The sequence below is a fragment of the Mycteria americana genome, assembly GCF_035582795.1.
Source record: "Mycteria americana isolate JAX WOST 10 ecotype Jacksonville Zoo and Gardens chromosome Z unlocalized genomic scaffold, USCA_MyAme_1.0 Scaffold_18, whole genome shotgun sequence".
NCBI lineage: Eukaryota > Metazoa > Chordata > Aves > Ciconiiformes > Ciconiidae > Mycteria > Mycteria americana.
In genome coordinates this window covers 228,219-246,892 of record NW_027445436.1, presented here as the reverse complement: position 1 = coordinate 246,892, position 18,674 = coordinate 228,219, and the positions used below count along the sequence as shown (strand labels likewise).

Genomic DNA, 18,674 nt, shown 5'->3' with positions numbered 1-18,674 from the left:
ATCTCCAACAGTAGTCATAAGTGGATGGCTAAGGAAGAGTATAAAAGAAAGGCAAGTGCATAGTATTTCCCATTAATACTCTCCTAGCTTCCCATACTTTTCACCTCAGGATCTTCCTGAGATGGATGTGGTTTCCACATACTTAGTAACCCTCACTGGATTTTTCCACCCTGAACTTGTCCAGTCATCACGTGAGCCTAGGCGAGCTCCTACCTACCATACCGTCCTTTGGCAAGGAGCTCTGTGGTGTAAAGAACCACCTTCTTTTGTCTGAGCCTACTTCCTACCAACTTCACTTGAAATATTCTGGTTCTTTTACTGAAAGAAAGAGTGAGCCCTTTCCACCCTTTCCATGCCTTTCATGATTTTGTAGACTGCTAGCGTGTCTCCCAGCCATCTCTTTTCTACACCAAAGAATGCTGGATTACTAAGACATTCCCATATTTTTATGACAACAAGATATGCATGCTTCTAAATACTGAGTAGTCTACATGTCTGGAAATTGAGTTTATCCCTCAATGTAAATACTCCTCAGCTACCTGTGGAAGTTCATCACTTTTGCCCTCTGACTCTACCATGTTTTATTCAACTTCCTTGATGCAATGTACATACTTAGAGTTGGTCTATAAGTATCTGTGTTTGCTTCTAAAGCCTTACTGAATAATAAATATACCTACAGTTTTCTAGCAGGCAAATAGAAGCTCTGTTCTGTGCATTCAGTGTGAATTAACTTCATTTACAATGAAGAGTTTAAGGATTAAAGGGAAACAAAACCACCAACAATTTCCAGGATGACATAGTATGGTATCTCTCACAATCCACATGAATTCACAATGAGCAGTTTCTCATATGCACAGGCAGATTAATTTGATGCAGTATCGAAAACCAATTACATCCAATTACACCCAAACAATTACATCATTACAGCCTCACAAATAACATGGGACTGAGGACGAAATTTGTGCCCTGTACAAGTGGAGGGTGTTCTGGTTGAAGTCAAGGAGAGTTACACCCAAATATAGAAGGGCTGAATTTGACTCTTTCTGCCTCCAGGGAACAAACTGGATTTCACACTACTCCTTCAGCTACACTTGCCAACACCTCCTCAAGCAAAAAGCTTTTCAGCATAAGTAAATACTGAGATGCAAAATTGGGTCTTATCATATTGTCTTTTAGTAAGCTAAGTAATTGCACAGAGTAGTCTAATTAACCCAGATTCATGGCAAACACAGAATTATCTGTTCAATTTGTACACTACACCTTAGATGACACATTTTATCTAGCTGTAGAGACACATAACTGAAAGCTTTAGAATAATCCCAAGTATTATCTGATCCACCCAGTTGCATCAGGATTTATTTCTACACTTATCTCACAAAGATTTTCTGCCACCTACTTTTGAACATCACTCAGATGATGACTGGCACCACCCTGGCTGCATGGAACTTGCAGATAATTCTTTAATAGTACTTCAGAGATGCCCACAATGAGAATGCTGTCTGTGCCGTGTGATACCTGCCTCCTTATACAGCAGAGATAATGACAGTCTTAAAAATATTAATTACTGTCTTTTTCAACATAGGCCTGACATCAACAGAGACATGTAGGACAGGGTGCAGCTGCAGATACCCACTGTGCTGCTGTTACATAAGACATTTTCCTACCTGTCATTGCCCACAGAGGGGTGCTGCGTGGGCACTGACACTTATAACTGCAGACCAGCCACAGAGTTCCCTGCCACCGGGAGATTAAGACTAAATTTTGCAAACTGAAGCCCATGAGGCAGCAATATCCCTACAGCTCTGCTGCCCAAGACAGAGGCCCATTATATTGTAGCCACAGAGCCACCTTTGCAAAAGCAGCTGGATTTGCTGCAATATCTAGTCTAAGCAGATGAATTTATCATCCTATACAGAGAGAAAAGAGGAAATCTCCAAAAGATCTCCAACTTTCCAAGAAAACCTAAAGATTTGCAGCCTTCCTATCATAGCGACATCTATTACAAAGCTCCACAAGCTGTGCAGAAGGTTCCAGCACCTCCCACAGGCATGCAGAGCCCAGAACTAGCCACAGGTAAGTAGGTAATGTGCTAATGCTGCTTTACTGCACTCATGATAGATAAACCGGTCCACCCTTACTCTAGGGAATTGTCCTGGTTTTGGCTGGGGTAGAGTTAATTTTCTTTATAGTAGCTGGTATGGGGCTATGTTTTGGATTTGTGCTGAAAACAGCGTTGATAACACAGGGATGTTTTAGTTGTTGCTAAGTAATGTTTGCACTAGTCAAGGACTTTTCAGCTTCCCCTGCTCTGCCAGGTGCACAAGAAGCTGGGAGGGGACACAGCCAGGACAGCTGACCCACACTGGCCAAAGGGCTATTCCATACCATGTGGTGTCATGCTCATTATATAAAGCTGGGGAAGAAGAAGGAAGGGGGGGACATTCAGAGTGATGGTGTTTGTCTTCCCAAGTCACCGTTACGCGTGATGGAGCCCTGCTTTCCTGGAGATGGGTGAACACCTGCCTGCCCATGGGAAGGAGTGAATGAATTCCTTGCTTTGCTTTGCTTGCCTGCGCAGCTTTTGCTTTCCCTATTAAACTGTCTTTATCTCAACCCACGAGTTTTCTCACTTTTACTCTTCCGATTCTCTCCCCCATCCCATTGTGGGGGGAGTGAGGGAGCAGCTGTGTGGTGCTTAGTTGCTGGCTGGGGCTAAACCACGACAGGAATACAGCTCATTTAGGCACACCCTCCAGCGGAGTCAGACCTGCCACAAAATGCAATAAGTCCCCCTCTTCTTTCCAGGCTGTGCATGGCTTTGACCCTTCCCTTACCAACATGTGTGCCAATTTTTCTTTGATCTTTAATTGCAAAGATTTTGTAGGGAGACAGTTAAACCGCATCTCTGAACAACAGAAGCTTTGGTGCAGGACTCATCTGTAAGTATAACTTACACATCGAGGGTCACCAGCATGCTGGCAAAGAAGTGGAGATTTTTTTTTTTGCCCTGACAACTACCATAGCTACCATAGTTAGTCACAAATGTATAACCACGTCTGTCCAAACCCCATTCATTTTTAATCTGTAGGGTTTTTTTTCCTTAGGCGCCATAGCATATGCTGATTCATTTTTATGAGTTCCATTTATGCAACTTCTGTGTTTTTTTCCAATTACATCATATTATAGCAGGATTTCCTTGCAGAATGTCAATTACTTCTCTGTATGTGTTATTAACTGAATGCAGATTAGATCTTCATTGCCATACAAATGAAAGATTGCCCTAACAGACGATGCATAGGATGAATAACCCAGTTAACAAATTAGTATAAAGTACCAAATTAAAAGTCATAACTACAGCTACTGATGCAATTAAATGAAACACACTGATTATAATTTATCTCAGTTTATTACAAAAAAAATTAATCTACTTCATCTCATTAGCTATTGAATTTCAGTCACTAATTATATACATTAGAAGAATTGCTTTCCTATTATGTGAATGCAAGTTTCCATTTGAGATCACTGGTCCTCATTTAAAGTCTACTAACTATCAAATACATCTTCCTTGTATATCTATACTAATTTGTCTTCATTATATGTGCAGGTGCACTCTAGTTCTCTACATACACATGAACACGTGCATACTTGCACTTAATCACGTCACTTCAAGTAATATGAGTTTCCAAGCATACAGTTACATTCTTTGGACCCTTTTTCCTGTTAGTAATGCACCTTGTGCCATACAGAAAAGCAGCAGTACACAGGAGTTGCAACACACTGAAAATAGCCAGTCTACAATCAATATTGTCTAAGTCAACTCTCCTGGAAAGAAAATAAAAATATTCACAAGCAAGATAATTCAGAAATTCAGAACACTCAGTTCCCCATATTGCCACAGCTGTAATGCTGAACTGTTAACAAATATGCCTGTGTCATAGTTATCTTACTCCATTTTCACTTCTCCATGAACCAAATTTAGTCTCAGTCCTGGAAGTGGTGTGTGAGTCACTCTGCACTTCCCAGGGTCAGTAACATTCATAAAGTTGCACATATAAGAGTGGGATTTAACTGGCTTGGACTGAATTCTGAGGTCTGTCCTCACTGGGGCAGGGGGACATTCAAGGGGGACCTTGAATGTGGCTCCTCCACTCTAGCAATGTGGTAGGAAAGGTCTAGCAGGAGGTAACACATCTCCATTACCTTATCTGGCAGAAGTTCTCCAGCTCCCCAACAGAGAAGTTCTGCTACGCACGTATCATCCATGGCCCCCAGAAAAAGGGGTAAGAAAAGGAGGGAGGTATGCTGAGGAGATCTGGGTGAGGGCCCCAGAAACCAGAGAAACAGATAGTGGAGTCCCACAGGGCAAATTCTGGTCCCACAACAAAATCGGATGATTTGAGAACATGGAAATAATGTGGAATAAGTGAAATAATGGAAAAAAGTCTCCTTGCCCCTACCCACAGCCTCCCCTCACCCCAATTATAGCTAGTTTAATGGTTTCACAATACTTTGTGGCATTGCAATACTTTTTTGGTGTTGGTTTTGAAAATAATTCAAGTATATCACTCATCATGACTATGTACTGATTTAGCAGAAAATCAACGTACAGAGTCTTACTTGACTTTCACTTCTCTATGCAGACAAGCCATAGGGCCCCAGAGTTTGTCTTGTACCCTTGGCTGAATTGATTATTAGAGACTTGGACAGCAGTGGAGGAGTGTAAATGCTTCTCAAGTCAGTAGACTGGAAAGAAATAGGTAGAGGTAGTAAATGGAAGGACACTTTACTCCCCATTCCTCTTTTCACTTTACTTCCAACATGGGCTACAGCAGCTGTGAGATTACCTACCCCATGTAGTGAAGGACCCTGCTTTTCCACCCTGACAACCAAGTGAAGGGTAAACAGGGGAGCAAGAGATGGGCTGCTCCTGAGGCAGATCCACTGTGTAAAATTGCAATCTAGATAGATAACACACTTCCCTCTCTTACTCTCTCTTTATACTTCTGGACTTTGTGCTGTATATATAAAACAGAGGAGCCCCTGTCAACTTCTGTTCCCAGTTCCCCATTTCAGTTACAAACTCCTGTTTTCAGAGGTTGATGATTGGGTTCCAGGATATTTTTACTGCACTGAACTTGGATGTTCCTTTCAGAAAGTTGGAAGGAAACTGGTGCAGTTTTGTCACTTCATGCAAGAAGACAGCAAATAAAATGAAGTCTTCCAATGCTCTTTGAAACACAATTTTTTTTTGCTTGGACTTCATGCTTCTGCAAGTGCCAAGATGATAGCAGCAAACAGCAAAGACTGCATTATCTACAGAGCAGATACATTCAGCTCCTTTAGCACACCCTGCAAGTGTACATTACCCCTTGCCAGGGAGAGCTATGCTGTCATCATGGTCCTCCTGTGGTGTCATCTCTTTTGGAACTACAGCTCACTAGTAATAATTCTGATGACAGAAATTTTGAGAATATCTACTAGGAATTAGACTGAGACCAGTCACATTATTTGACATACAGACTACACAGCTGACAGGCAGCAATTGCAGCTTTCAAGAAGAATCTTTTGCCAGCTGACTCAGTGTGCTGGCCCAGCACACCTGCAGTGTAGCTCAGGTTCACTGTTCAGCTTGCCCCAGCATCCTTGGCCACCACAAACCTTCCAGATGGAAATATGCATGCAAGCTGCAACTTTTGCTGAATTTAAATGTCAGGCAAATTCAGTTGCAGGTCTGTTTTGAGCTCATTTAGCTATCCTATGACATGGATGCAGTTTATATCACTCTAGTTTGCAGGGATACAATTAGGTTATTGTACCACTTAACAACAGCTCTGACAACCCGTGTCCTGTATTGTCCTCTGTCATCACATTTCCATGGCTTTTCAAATCTTATCATAAGTATTGCAGATTTTAGCCTTGTCTATGCCTCTTAATTCTTTTTTCCCTCTGCTGTTGGCCTTATAGTAACTGAAATTTTTCTTTCCTATCTGAACAACATTTGTATACCATTTTTATTGTCCATAATTTGTACCACATATTCTGTCTGGTCTGGTCTTATTATAGTAGTATTATACTGAGATGTTGGAGTCCTACTCTTGGATTTGCTCACACTTACTGTTAAGGACCTGTTGTCAGGATACTGAGGTACTTTGCTGATGATGGATGGCAGTAGATGACAGGGCTTTTTGAAGCATTTTATCCTACCTACAACAAGAGTTCTCAATCTTTGCTCAACTGTCTAGTCCCTACCAAAATAAAACGGTAAGTAGATAGCTAGGGAGTTGCGATGGGAGCCATATTTTGAATTGTTAGTGAAACTAATGCCAAAAAAAAAAAAATCATGATCCACATATGCGAATCCAAATATCATAACACTTTTAAACATCCCTACTGTTTTGTCAGGGAGATACAATAGTGGGGGTGCTCTGCATGGCAGGGCAAGCTGGGAGCCGAGGGGATGGCAAGGCAGGCAAGAGCATGGCTTCATGGCAGGGGCCCCTTCCCACAGTGCCCAAACACGATGAACAGAGCAGGTCCAGTGGCAGCCCACTGACTGCTGGACATGTCTGTAGGGATAAGGCAGGTCTGAGGTCAAGCCAAAAAGTTAGACTGGTGAGGCAAGGTGAGAATCAGGAGAGCACAAGGGCAGGCCCAGCATACCTGCAGCATAGCTCAGGAGAGGACCAAGAGCAAGGACCTGATCCTGAACACAGCTCCTGAGCCAAGGGCCCCCACCCCAGATGAGACTTCTGACAATCAACTGTTTTCACAGCAGCTTAATCCAAGGTTACATGGCTGTGCCGTATCAAAGCTGATCTTGAATACAGCTTCCTAGGATGGGAGGAAGAATTTACAGCGCTGGTTGGTGCACTCAGCACCCTGGCAGGTTTCTGGCAGCTATCGCTGAGGGCTTTCCCTTTTTCGTTATTGGTCCCTGCACTCTGCAGCTGACCTGGGCCATGCAGGGTGATACCAACAGGAACACAGGACTAGACCCTGGGGTCCAGCCAGTCTGCAATAGTTTTGCATTTGTTTGATGTCACAGAAGTTTGGAATTGCAACATCACCAGCACAGCACCTATCACTGGTAAATAGTTAGGTAGAAATGTGAATAGGTACAGAGGGTATTTCCGTGCAATGTCCCTACTGAATCCCAAACTATATCCTCAATATGCTGAAAATCTACAGAAAAATGTCTAACATACCAATGCACAACTGTGGTAGAGAGACCTGCTGGCTTTTGGCAGGTGTCTTTCAGAGAGTACTCCATTCCTAGAAGGAAATAGATGCACACATTCCCCATAATTTATATTACTAGTTTACTATTATCTGGCCACTTTTTTCCTGTAGAAGTTAAATTAATTTTCCAGTCAACAACAGGAGAAGAGCTCTCAACCAACACCAAAAATTAAAAAGCATAGCAATACTAAAAAATTTGTGTTTCAAAACATCTTTTTCTACTGGTGCTTTTTGTTAAGGATAATACACAAAGACTGAGACACTTATGAGAGAAGCATGGAAGCTAAGATGTGGAAGGTGTTTTCTAAGCTCAAAACAGACCGTGTGGTCAGTATAGTCTCTAATGATTTAAGTTGTAAGTAGCTAGATAACTTCTAAGAGCTAATGCTGTCCTGTATCCAGATTGTTTGAATGTATTGTGAAACATTTAAGGACATACTTAGAGAAGGTTGGAAAGAGGAGGAAGAAACATGGGAGAGATGAAGACAGGGCATTATGGTATACAATTGCTGCCTGCTTTGGAGCAGTACACAACAAGGTGTGTATGGGCAATGGGGGAAGATGTCCCTCTAGCACAGGCTATATAGGTTCAAAATGGGGACTAGTAGGATCAGCTGAAGACACAGTTCATATCTCAGGTAACAGAGCCATTCCTACTGTGGCCCTTCTAACAACCATTAGGAACATTAATGTGCATCATCACCACTGTGTCAGCCTGCATACTTAAACAACGTACCTTATAGGAGCTATATCAGTAGATTCCAAGTTACCTTCCTGTGTGTTTTCAAATTCTGATTATCAGGTTTCTCCAAATTATGGAGAAATTCCATCCTTGTAGAAGATGGACATGCTTAAAAATGAGCAGATGGAAGCAGCTTAGTCTGGCCTGTCACTAAAACAATGTGAGTTCTGCATGGGACACTGTTGCAGCAGACTCTTTGTGCCCTTGGTCACCTCCCGTGCTCTGGTCCACTAGGCTATTGGCTTTGTGAGATCTTGAGAGCAGGGACCATGGGTATTTGTACATGGCTCAGTACAGATGGCCTGATGTCAGATGACAGCTCAATGTAAGAAACCAGTGGAAGACAAACATTTATTTGTTGTTTTCAAAATTTTTATATTTCTTTACTCTTGGAATTTGAATTTTTAAATTTTATATTTTTGTCCCTGAAAAGGGGTTAAAAAATAGAGTTATTTAAAATCTGAAATTGTCCAATTTTTTAGCCCATAACCAAGGCTAAACAGTTTGTATCTTCCAGATTTGGGGATTCTCAAAAGCTGAAGCGGCCATGCCATGAGTTAGATCATTCTCAAGACTTATAGATCAAGATATAGATCTTCCCCAGCACAGCCCCTATGTGGAGTCTTGTGAAAGGGCAGTGCAACACCAGAGAAGGTCAGAAAATTAATGGCTGCTGTATTTACAAGAGTCCACACATAGCAACCTTAGCAGGGGAACACAATCCACCCTTGAGATCAACTCTGTTGCAAATTAAAACAAAATTTCCAGAATCACAGTACTGGAGACGACCATAAGTCCAGGCTCCTACAGTCACAGACAACAATGTAAAAGAGTTCGTTAGTCCAGAAGGGTTCCCACAAACTACAAAATACTTCCCAACACTCTGTAACAAGCCTACGACCTATGGTGCAAAAGACCAAAAGCCACAAAGACTCCAGTGTGCCACAGGAAGAGGGCAGGAAAGATCCAGCTCACCACCAGTATCTTTGGCCTCTGCAAAAGCAATGCTCCTGGGAGACGAAAATTTTGTGAATTTGTCTTGGGTTGTGCCTTTTTGATTTGACAATTGTTAGTTAAATAAATTTCAACTTGTGCTAGATACCTAAAATAAGCTGCAAAATAAGCCCAAATATTATATTTCATTAGGAAGAGAAAATTAAATAGCCATGAGTCCCTAAAATTATTAGCCTTTTGTCTCAACTTTGTTAACTACTATTCTGTTGCTTCCCAAAGGAGCTGTGCATTAGCAAACATTAAATACAGGTATAGGTATTGATATTATACTAAAGTGTCCTTCCCTGTAAGTAGCAACTGAAGACAGCATTCTTCAGCCTATCTTACAAAGTGTATTTGTGAAAACCTATCAGAAAATGTGTTTAAGACACAAACCTGTGATTTTCCTTTTCTATTTTAAAGCTCCCAAATTTGGAGTGAAGCCCAAATTTGGATTTTGCCCTCTCAAAATATCCTATGAGCATCTGGTTGGGTTGGTGGTTGGTTTGTTTCTGTAATTCCTACATGATAAATTATATCCATGGTCACATATTTTTATTGCATTTGCAAAAGAAAGGCAACAATAACAAGAGCAACAAAAGTTTGATTCCAGAGAGATGTAGAGCCAATTTGGACTTGACAGGCAAATGTTGCTTTAAAAGTGGCCTGACAGACCTCCCAAAACATAACGAATATGGCATCAGAATATGCTGGAATGGGAATTTTGGTTTGTTGCAAAATTTTCCCTTCATTGCAGTTTTGCTGTCTAGTATATAGACTATTTTCTTAAAAAACTCTGAATCCTGCTGTTCTCAGTAGGAGTTGCATATTATGGCAGTGCTGTTGGAAGCCTTACTTAGAATGACTGAAATGTTTTTGCAGGGTGTCAACTTCCAAGTCATCATTAATGTTTGCAGTCTCAATAGCAGCTTGCATTGCTATAGTAACCCTTAAAGGAACATTCCTAACAGAAAACTAAAATAAAAAGAAGACACATTTTTTTACAAAACACTTATAACACAGGGACTGTTCCTGGGCTATTTCAGTAATTTATATTTTAAACAAAGGCACCCTAAAGAAAAAGAGGGCCTCTCATACTAGCAAATCAGTTTTATATACTTCTGCATGATGGGATGTGACAACTTGGATAGATGCCCCCTCTTAAAAAAATATAACTTCTGTCAGCTCAAATTGAAGCAAGTATGGGAAGGGGGTTAAGGAAAGTGAGGCTTCTTGCCAGCAAACTTTTTTGTGAGGAATTCTGTGGCTATTAGTACAGAAAATAAGTCTACCATGATCTTTGTATTTACCTCTAGGCCAAGTTATACAAAACAAAGCTGTCTTCTGAGTATTTAGTGCCATGCACTGTAGAGAAATCATTGATATAGTAGTTTATGGTCTATAGCGTCACTTCCTCAGCATGAGCTACAGTATATGCGGTAATCATTTTCCCAAGCACAAGCAAATTGTCTTAAACCTCATACATTTTTATAGTCAGATTTACGTAGTTGAATTTGTTCCATGTTTCTCTAATATTTTACACTGTTTATCAGAAATCCAAATTTATTTCATAAAGCAGTAGTCTAGTAACTTGCATTTACTAGGAAAATCCTGAATCCATTTTACAAACCATTTGTCTCCTAATAACAAGAGTGTGTTCTTATCTTCCAGGCTGCTGGAATGCTACAGCTGGGGAGAGGCAATCAAATTCGAGTATTCTCAGATTTGTCAAATCATAATCATTTTATGACATTGCAAATGTCTTTTAACAGTGTTTTACATCAGTTATGACAAAGGGAAGCACAAAATCTAATTTGACTTGTAAAAATATCAAACTCTGAAAAGCAGCAAGAGGAAGCTTTTTATGAAAAAAACCTTTAGCAAACAGGAAGTCTAGAAGAATGAGCAAAGTCCAAGAAGTAAGAGTCATATCCTGATGCTGATCTTACAAGTACCCTACAAACTTTATTTAGTTTGAACTCACAAAATGGCTTTGCCCCAACTTTCCTACCAGTCTGAGTAAAGCAAAGGCAAACTGACATGGTCAAACCCACAAAGTGAGTGTCAAAGCTCCAAGACCTCAGGTGTCTAAGATTAAAACATCTCAAATGAAACACGAATCATCTTAGGCTGTTAAAGCTCAGTGCCCTGAAGACAAGTCATAAAAGGCCTGTTCTTTTCAGACTTTCAACCTACAAAATAGGGAGAATGAGGTGACCTAGTGAAATGAGGCTGTGGAGCCTGCATATTTGACAGCGATCATATTGAACTATTTCTGTTTCTTGTCTTCTATACCCAGTATTGTCGAGCCTGGATCTTCAGGGCCCAGATGGGCTTCTGTAAAATTAATATAAATTAAATGAACAACAAGGATCACTGTTTTTCCATCATAGGCAAAGCATGACAAAGCTGAGCCTCAGTTTTCTGGTATAGGTCAGGAACATGTAATAGGAGTTTGCATAATGATCCTCTATGTCCTTTTCTGTAAACTAAAAACAAAGATATTAACTCTGGGTGAAATATAAAAATTTCTAGGTGGCAGTAAGAATGGGTCAACTTGACCAAAATATTATTAACAAAATTTTGTAAATTTTGGAATAAATGAAATGACACATAGAAGGGAAGAGATGGGTCAGTGCAGATGGTCTCCAAATGTGCACTCGTCATTGAAGTGAGATGTGTCTGCACTTTGAATGTGAAGTTACTCTGTAGCATAAACTACACCGCTGAACCCTACTCTATCTAAAGTTCAGGCAATAAAAGCAATTTACCTATGAAGGGCTCTGTGAATAAAAAAATACAAATGTTATGTTCTCTGTTCAGATGGAATTGGAGCTCCACAGAAAATAACCAAAATTTATTCCACTATGTTATAGTATGTATTTCTAACTTAGAAGTACAAGGTACATGAGATAAGAGAAAGATGATGAGCAGATAAACTGTTTAAATCAAAACTCCCTACAGGACTACATTGCATATTTTCATCCAAAAATGTTTTTGGAAAGTATTTATACTTCCTTTTGAGTCTTGTTACATAAATATGCCAAGGCTGGCCCTTCAGAGCGATATACTGCTCTAGGATGCACTAACTGAATCAGGATGACTTAATCTACATAGTAAACACCATTTGAGGAAGATTTCTGAAAGTACATGAACACAGAAAGGCTGTAACCAAAGCAGCTTCTCTATAGAGAGTAGAAGAAAGAACCTTGTGTGTTTCTTCTTCAGGATGACCTATCCCAGCAAGTGTTTCCTGGCTCTGACTATTTCTGAGCTAAACACAAAGCTAATGTCACAATCTCAAGTAGATGTACCTAACACCTTTCAGGCACTAGCTTATACTTTTTGGGCTCCTTATTTGCATACTCATTTACTTGGCCAAATTCAAAGGTGAGGCTTAATTCGTAGAATTGCAGATAAAGTTATATTATCTCAGATTCCCTTCTGCTCAATCTACTTTATAACTACAGAGCCAATCTTTGAAAATGCAATAGAAACCATATTAGCAAGGATGTCTACACCTGATTATGTTACATCAAATAAGATTCTGTGGGTTTTAATACATTCTTCTGAATTTGCTTAGATCTAAATCATCTACAAAGTGTAATTTATGCAAACTTCACTTTACAGATCACAAGGGTTAAGGACAAGATTTCATGTTGATACATATAGGCAAGGAATTGTACAGCATGCCAAAGACAGGTTTCAATTAACTGAAAGGAGTAAGACTAGGTTTATAAAGCTATTTAGATGCCTAAAACATCAAGACATTTTTAGCAGAATTTGCAAACACAGCTAAGCAGATTAACTGTCAAACTCCAGTTAACAATCTGTACAGGTTAGGAATGATGGGCCAGACCCCAGAAGAGGCTCACATATTTGGATGCTAAATATTATTAAGCCCAAAAGTCAGGTGCCAGCTGTGGACTCAAAAAACAGAGCCAGAACATATAACTGCTGTGGTGGATTGACCTTGGCTGGCCACCAGGTGCCCAGCAAGCCACTCTATCACTCCCCTCCTCAGCAGGACAGGGGGGGAGAAAATAAGATGGAAAAAAACTCATGGGTCAAGATAAAGGCAGTTTAATAAAAGCAAAAGCAAAGGCTGTGTGTGGAAGCAAAGGAAAACAAAAGATTTATTCACTACTTCCCATCAGCAGGCGATGTCCAGCCACTTCCTGGGAAGTAGGGCTTCAGTACGCCTAGCGGTTGCTCTGGAAGACAAATGTTGTAAATAACAAATGCCCCCCCCCCCCTCCTCCTTTCTGTTAGCTTTTATTGCTGAGCAGATGTCATATGGTATGGAATATCCCTTTGGTCAGTTTGGGTGAGCTATCCTGGCTGTGTCCCCTCCCAAGATCTTGCCCACCCCCAGCCTACTGGCCTTTGGGGGTGAGGGGGGATGTTGGAGAGACAGCCTTGATGCTGTGCCAGCACTGCTCAGCAGTAGCCAAAACACTGGTGTGTTATCACCACCTTTCTACCTACCAATACAAAGCACAGCACTGTGAGGGCTGCTATCAGGAAAATTAACTCCATCACGGCCAGACCCAATACAAATGCGCACAAACAGAGGGAGCTACAGCCAGCCAACATGTAACGCTGGCAAGAGGGATGTGTCTGAAATTCTCCCTCTCTTCTGGACATAGCACCTCTCCAGGGAAGAAGTGCACCATGGCCAAAATCCCTTCCTGTGTCATCTGGGCCACAGATACTGGCCACTCTTCCTTCAAGACAGAGAGTGGTCACCTCCCACCTTTTACAGAGTAGCCTCACAGTCAGAGAACATGGCTTGGATATTGGCCTTTCTTCATCTTGAGAGCTGCCAAACAAAATACTGTGTTTATTTATTTAATGTGAGTGGGGGCAGTGTACTCTTTCAAATGAGATGATATTGCCTACCAGCATATTTTTTGCTCAGATGAATTCATGGTCCTGATTGACCATACCAGTGACCAAGCACTGGGTTTCAGTGATGGAAATATCACTGCTGCTTCAACTAAAATCTGCTGGCCATTGAGCCGAGCACAGCCGTGCTAGGAACAGAGGCACTGTGTAAGCTGCACACCATGACCATGTTGTGTGACATAAGAGCATGCCTACCCTCTATGCTGGCACACATCCACAGGCAGGCCTGAGGCAAACTATGGCTGCAGACGAGAGGAGATATGAAAAAATGCTGAACAGCCCCACAATGTCTCTCTTGTTTCGGAAGCCTGCATTGTGCTGGTGACCACATCGGATGGGTAGAACCTCAGGGCTGGAGAGCCACAAAGCTATAATGGCAATGCATGAGCTTCCAGTCCTAAAATTCACCATCTCCTCCTGAAATATCCCTGCCTGAAGCATAACAGAGGGTAAAGTATTATGGGAAGTCATCCTTTCTCAGCCAAATATTAGCAGTCATCAGCTGAGAGAGAGGTTAGCTTAAATTGTTAGCAAATACCACTGAAGGCAATTTAAAATAATTGGGTTTAGCTTGCATTGCAGCTGGTTAAGGCACAGACTGAGAGAGCTGTTGTACCTTGGCTGAGGGGCAAGAGCTCTTACACTTCTCTTACTCAATCACTCCTAAATGGCTGAATATATTACCAATTTAAATCCCTGTGGCAGTCTAAGCTTGAGATGCCCAAATTTGGACCTCAAAAAAATGCCTTGGATTAAATAATTATTCAACTCTATTCTTGATTCTAGGAGAAACTATTTTCAAGACAGGTTTGAGGTCTGTTGATGATCCAGCATTTGGGTACCAAGGGCACCTGTGGACTGCATTTCCCAGAGATATGCCTAGAGCTATACTAAAATGAACTATAGATTGTAATTTAAGATTTTTAAAATAGCAAGGATGCTTTTTGCTTCAGATATCCAGTGGACTTTAACTGAATTTATAAAAAGAAGTGGTCAGCTGTCCTGGTTTCGGCTGAGATAGAGTTAATTTTCTTCATAGTAGCTAGTATGGGGCTATGTTTTGGATTTGTGCTGAAAACAGTGTTGATAACACAGGGATGTTTTAGTTGTTGCTAAGTAGTGCTTATACTAAATCAAGGACTTTTCAGCTTCCCATGCTCTGCCAGGTGCCCAAGAAGCTGGGAGGAGACACAGCCAGGACAGTTGATCCAAACTGCCCAAAGGGCTATTCCATACCACATGACGTCATGCTCAGTATATAAACTGGGGAAGAAGAAGGAAGGGGGGACGTTCGGAGTGATGGCGTTTGTCTTCCCAAGTCACCGTTACGCGTGCTGGAGCCCTGCTTTCCTGGAGATGGCTGAACACCTGCCTGCCCATGGGAAGGAGTGAATGAATTCCTCGCTTTGCTTTGCTTGCTTGCGCAGCTTTTGCTTTCCCTATTGAACTGTCTTTATCTCAACCCACGAGTTTTCTCACTGTTACTCTTTTGATTCTCTCCCCCATCCTATTGTGGGGGGAGTGAGGGAGCAGCTGTGTGGTGCTTAGTTGCTGGCTGGGGCTAAACCACGACATCAGCAAGTCCAAGTCACGTGAGAAACTTGGACGAGAAGTCCAAAGGCTGAAGTACAAATTCTTCCTTCATGTTTCCTTTGACATATTTCACCTTCTCTCTGTTGACAGCAGTGAAGCTTCACTGAAAATGTACTTTCTAGGCCAGTTTTCCATTAATTTTCATTCCCATATACTCCAAAGTGAGAATTCTCTAGGGACAACCTGAGCATCTGAACTACTACTTTATTCCTGTCGGCCTCTTTTTTAACACTAAGACACAAGTTTGCAAGTCCTCTTACATTTAGTCACTTATGTCTACAACATCTGTAGCAGTGCAGGGAAGCTTCCAGGAGCAGACAATTTACCTTATGGCAAATTCCAAGGCAGTATTTAAAGTTCAAATGAAATTCCAGCATTCAAAGTGGGAGGTTTAACAAAAAAAAAGTCTCAGGTCTGTCAGTGAAAATTTTAATTATGGACAAGATGACACACACATAGTAAAGCCCACAAAGGCAGTGACACCACTGTGGAAGCACATTCCAATAAAATCTTAAAACATTACTTTAATAATAAACCATGCATTCTTGAGCAAGCCATCGCAGGATTAGCTACCACATTGCTTTGCTGCAAGCAGATTTTTCACAAACTGTTATTGATACCGCTTTCAAGGCACTCAGGTTTCTAAAGTTAAAGTTGATGTCTTCTGAAGGTCTCTGCACTTTGGTGTTTTTATTTCATGCTGCTACCCCAGTTTCCATCCAGACTGGAATCCCAGTGATCCTAATGACATACTGTGGTTTGGGCAGAGTTAATGTCTGGAAAAGCGATAGAAAAACTCACTGAGGTGAAGGTTTCCAGCTGCAACTTCAAGATAACTTTAGACCTGCTGAAAAATGGCTTGTGTTTGGGAAGCACTGAGACTGATACTGTTCTGTATAATAAGTGGTTAACTTAAAAAAACCTTGGGTAGGGCACTGAACCTATGCCAGCAATAGTAAGATCAGACACAACAAATATGAGAAAAAAAAGTCATCATCCTGGAAAACATAGCACTCTCTCTGCTATAATCTTTTAATAGTCAGGCTTAAAGTCATAACAGCCATTGTCCATTTGATTTTGTTTTTACTGTAGCAAAATAAACATTCTTTTACTTTTCATAAAGTGTAAAGCATGCCCTTTAAGTCCTGCAGTGCAGTATAGATGAAATAACTGAATTCCTGTGGGGCTTTCTGCCTAGATTCCTCCCATGTTCAGAAGGCAATCCTATTACAGATGTTTAATGTAACAGTTCTGAATTTTAGCATTTAACTCAACAATGCGGGACATCAGGGGAACTGTTCTAAGTTGAATTACAAAATAGATAGTGCAGTCCTTCAAGGCTTGAGACATTTTATTCTCTAAGAAAACTGTAATTTTTTCCAGTTAGTTATTAACCATTTATCACTAAAAAAGTTTTTCTGTGAGATTGTTAGTGACGTCCCAAGTGCTGGTAGATAGTGAAGGACCTCTTGGCATTTCTGTAGTTGATATAATTTCATTGCTCCTCAAAAGGGCTCTTAAACTGTTCTCTATTGGCAAATGAAAAGCATTTTCATCTCTTCCAAATTTAACAACAAATAGTATAAATCATATTCAAGGTATTTCAGTGAAATGTGCCTAAGTTTTGTGTTAGGCAAAGCACAACACAAGGTTAGGTTAATCCTGCTTATGCCAGCACCAGGCTGGGCATTATAGAAGTTGCTTTATAAAGCATAAAGCATTATAGAAGTTGCTATCTATAAAGCATTATAGAAGTTGCTTTGCTACTGCACCATGTTTAAACTAGGCACACTCTCATCCTTCATGTTAGGCAGTCTGTGTAACTCACTTCCACAAAGCATGCTGAGCAAAGTATTATTCTTTAAAATATATACTGCCCCAGCACCAAGAAGCTCCAGTCCTGCTGGTAGGTCTCTAAGCGCAAGGTGTTCATAACAATGTACAGTGCAGTGCAAGCTGTACAAAACCAATATTGTTAAACATGAATACAAGTGTCCCAAAGAATTCAGATCTAATCCTGCAAATACCGACATGTGCATAGCCAGCAACCTGTTAATTGTAGCAAATGCCTCTTTGCTTATGTAGCATGCACTTCCTTCCGTGAGCACTAAGCTAGTGTATAAAAACATGTCCCTCATGAGTCCTTTTTGGTTAAAATTAGCACTTCTGAAATGAAAGACAGATACAGGCAAGTGAGATGCAACTACTAGCTTTTAGTCACCTCAGGCACAGGGCTCCTACCACTTTTGCTATTCCAGGCCTGAATGGTAGGTCATAAAAAAAGAGTACCACACCATATCAAGGAAAGTATCATATAATTTGGTAGTTTTGTATATGAATGATGACCAAATGCATCCACCAGTTTTGAGCCCTGAACTCCGCAGTAGTAAAATCATTTTGTATTAAATATTTCCCTCTTCCAAAACACTTAGAAATATCAAACAAATATATTAAAACTGGAGGGAAAATATTGCTCTTTTTTCTCTTTTTAAATTGGGTATTGCTGTAGAGGGCAATATCACAGTTTTGAACAGAAATATTTTGCACTGTTTTGAGAAAATAAATGTTAGGCTAAGTTTACAGCCTTGAAAAAAAAATAAGAAGCTCTGCTACAAGGACAAAAATGTGATTTTTTATCAGAGGCTCTTTCATACAAGTTGGAAAACAGCTGTACTGCACTGGGAAACAAAACATGATAGATGTTTGAATAAAGATGAGTGGGAAGTACAAAGGTCAGGTCTGGATGTGACCCAGAAACTGAATTGCACTGACCCAATATTTTGGTTCAGCTAGCCACAGATTTGGAGGGGAGAGGGTGGTATTTTGGTTTTGGTGTTTTTGCAAAAAAAAAAAGCTGTTGGTTTAGACTTGGACTTTTTAACACCATCACCGCACCCACGTTTATACAGACACATGAGGGGACTCATTTTCTAGAAGGGCGTTTAGGGCCCATTGCTGCCTAAGAAGCATAAATACCCGTGCCCTGCAAACTGTGGGCGCAACACGTTTCCGTGCCCCCGCACGGTCCGCCGGTCTCCCCCCCCCTCCCCTCCCGGCGTGTCTTCCGAGGGGCTCCGACCCCCTCCTGGGAGGGGGCTGTCCCGGGCCCCAGCTCCCCCCACCCCTGCAGCAGGGGCCGAAGCGGCGGCTCGCAAGGGGTTAAGCTTATGAGCACCGACACGTTGAGGGGGAGTAGCCA

At 41.1% G+C, this 18,674-nt stretch overlaps 1 long non-coding RNA gene across 2 annotated transcripts in view; it reads left to right on the top strand.

Moving 5' to 3' along the window:
- Positions 1-18,674, top strand: part of LOC142402955 (uncharacterized) — a 904,242-nt gene that overhangs the window by 786,516 nt on the left and 99,052 nt on the right. The gene's annotated exons all lie outside the window — the stretch shown is intronic.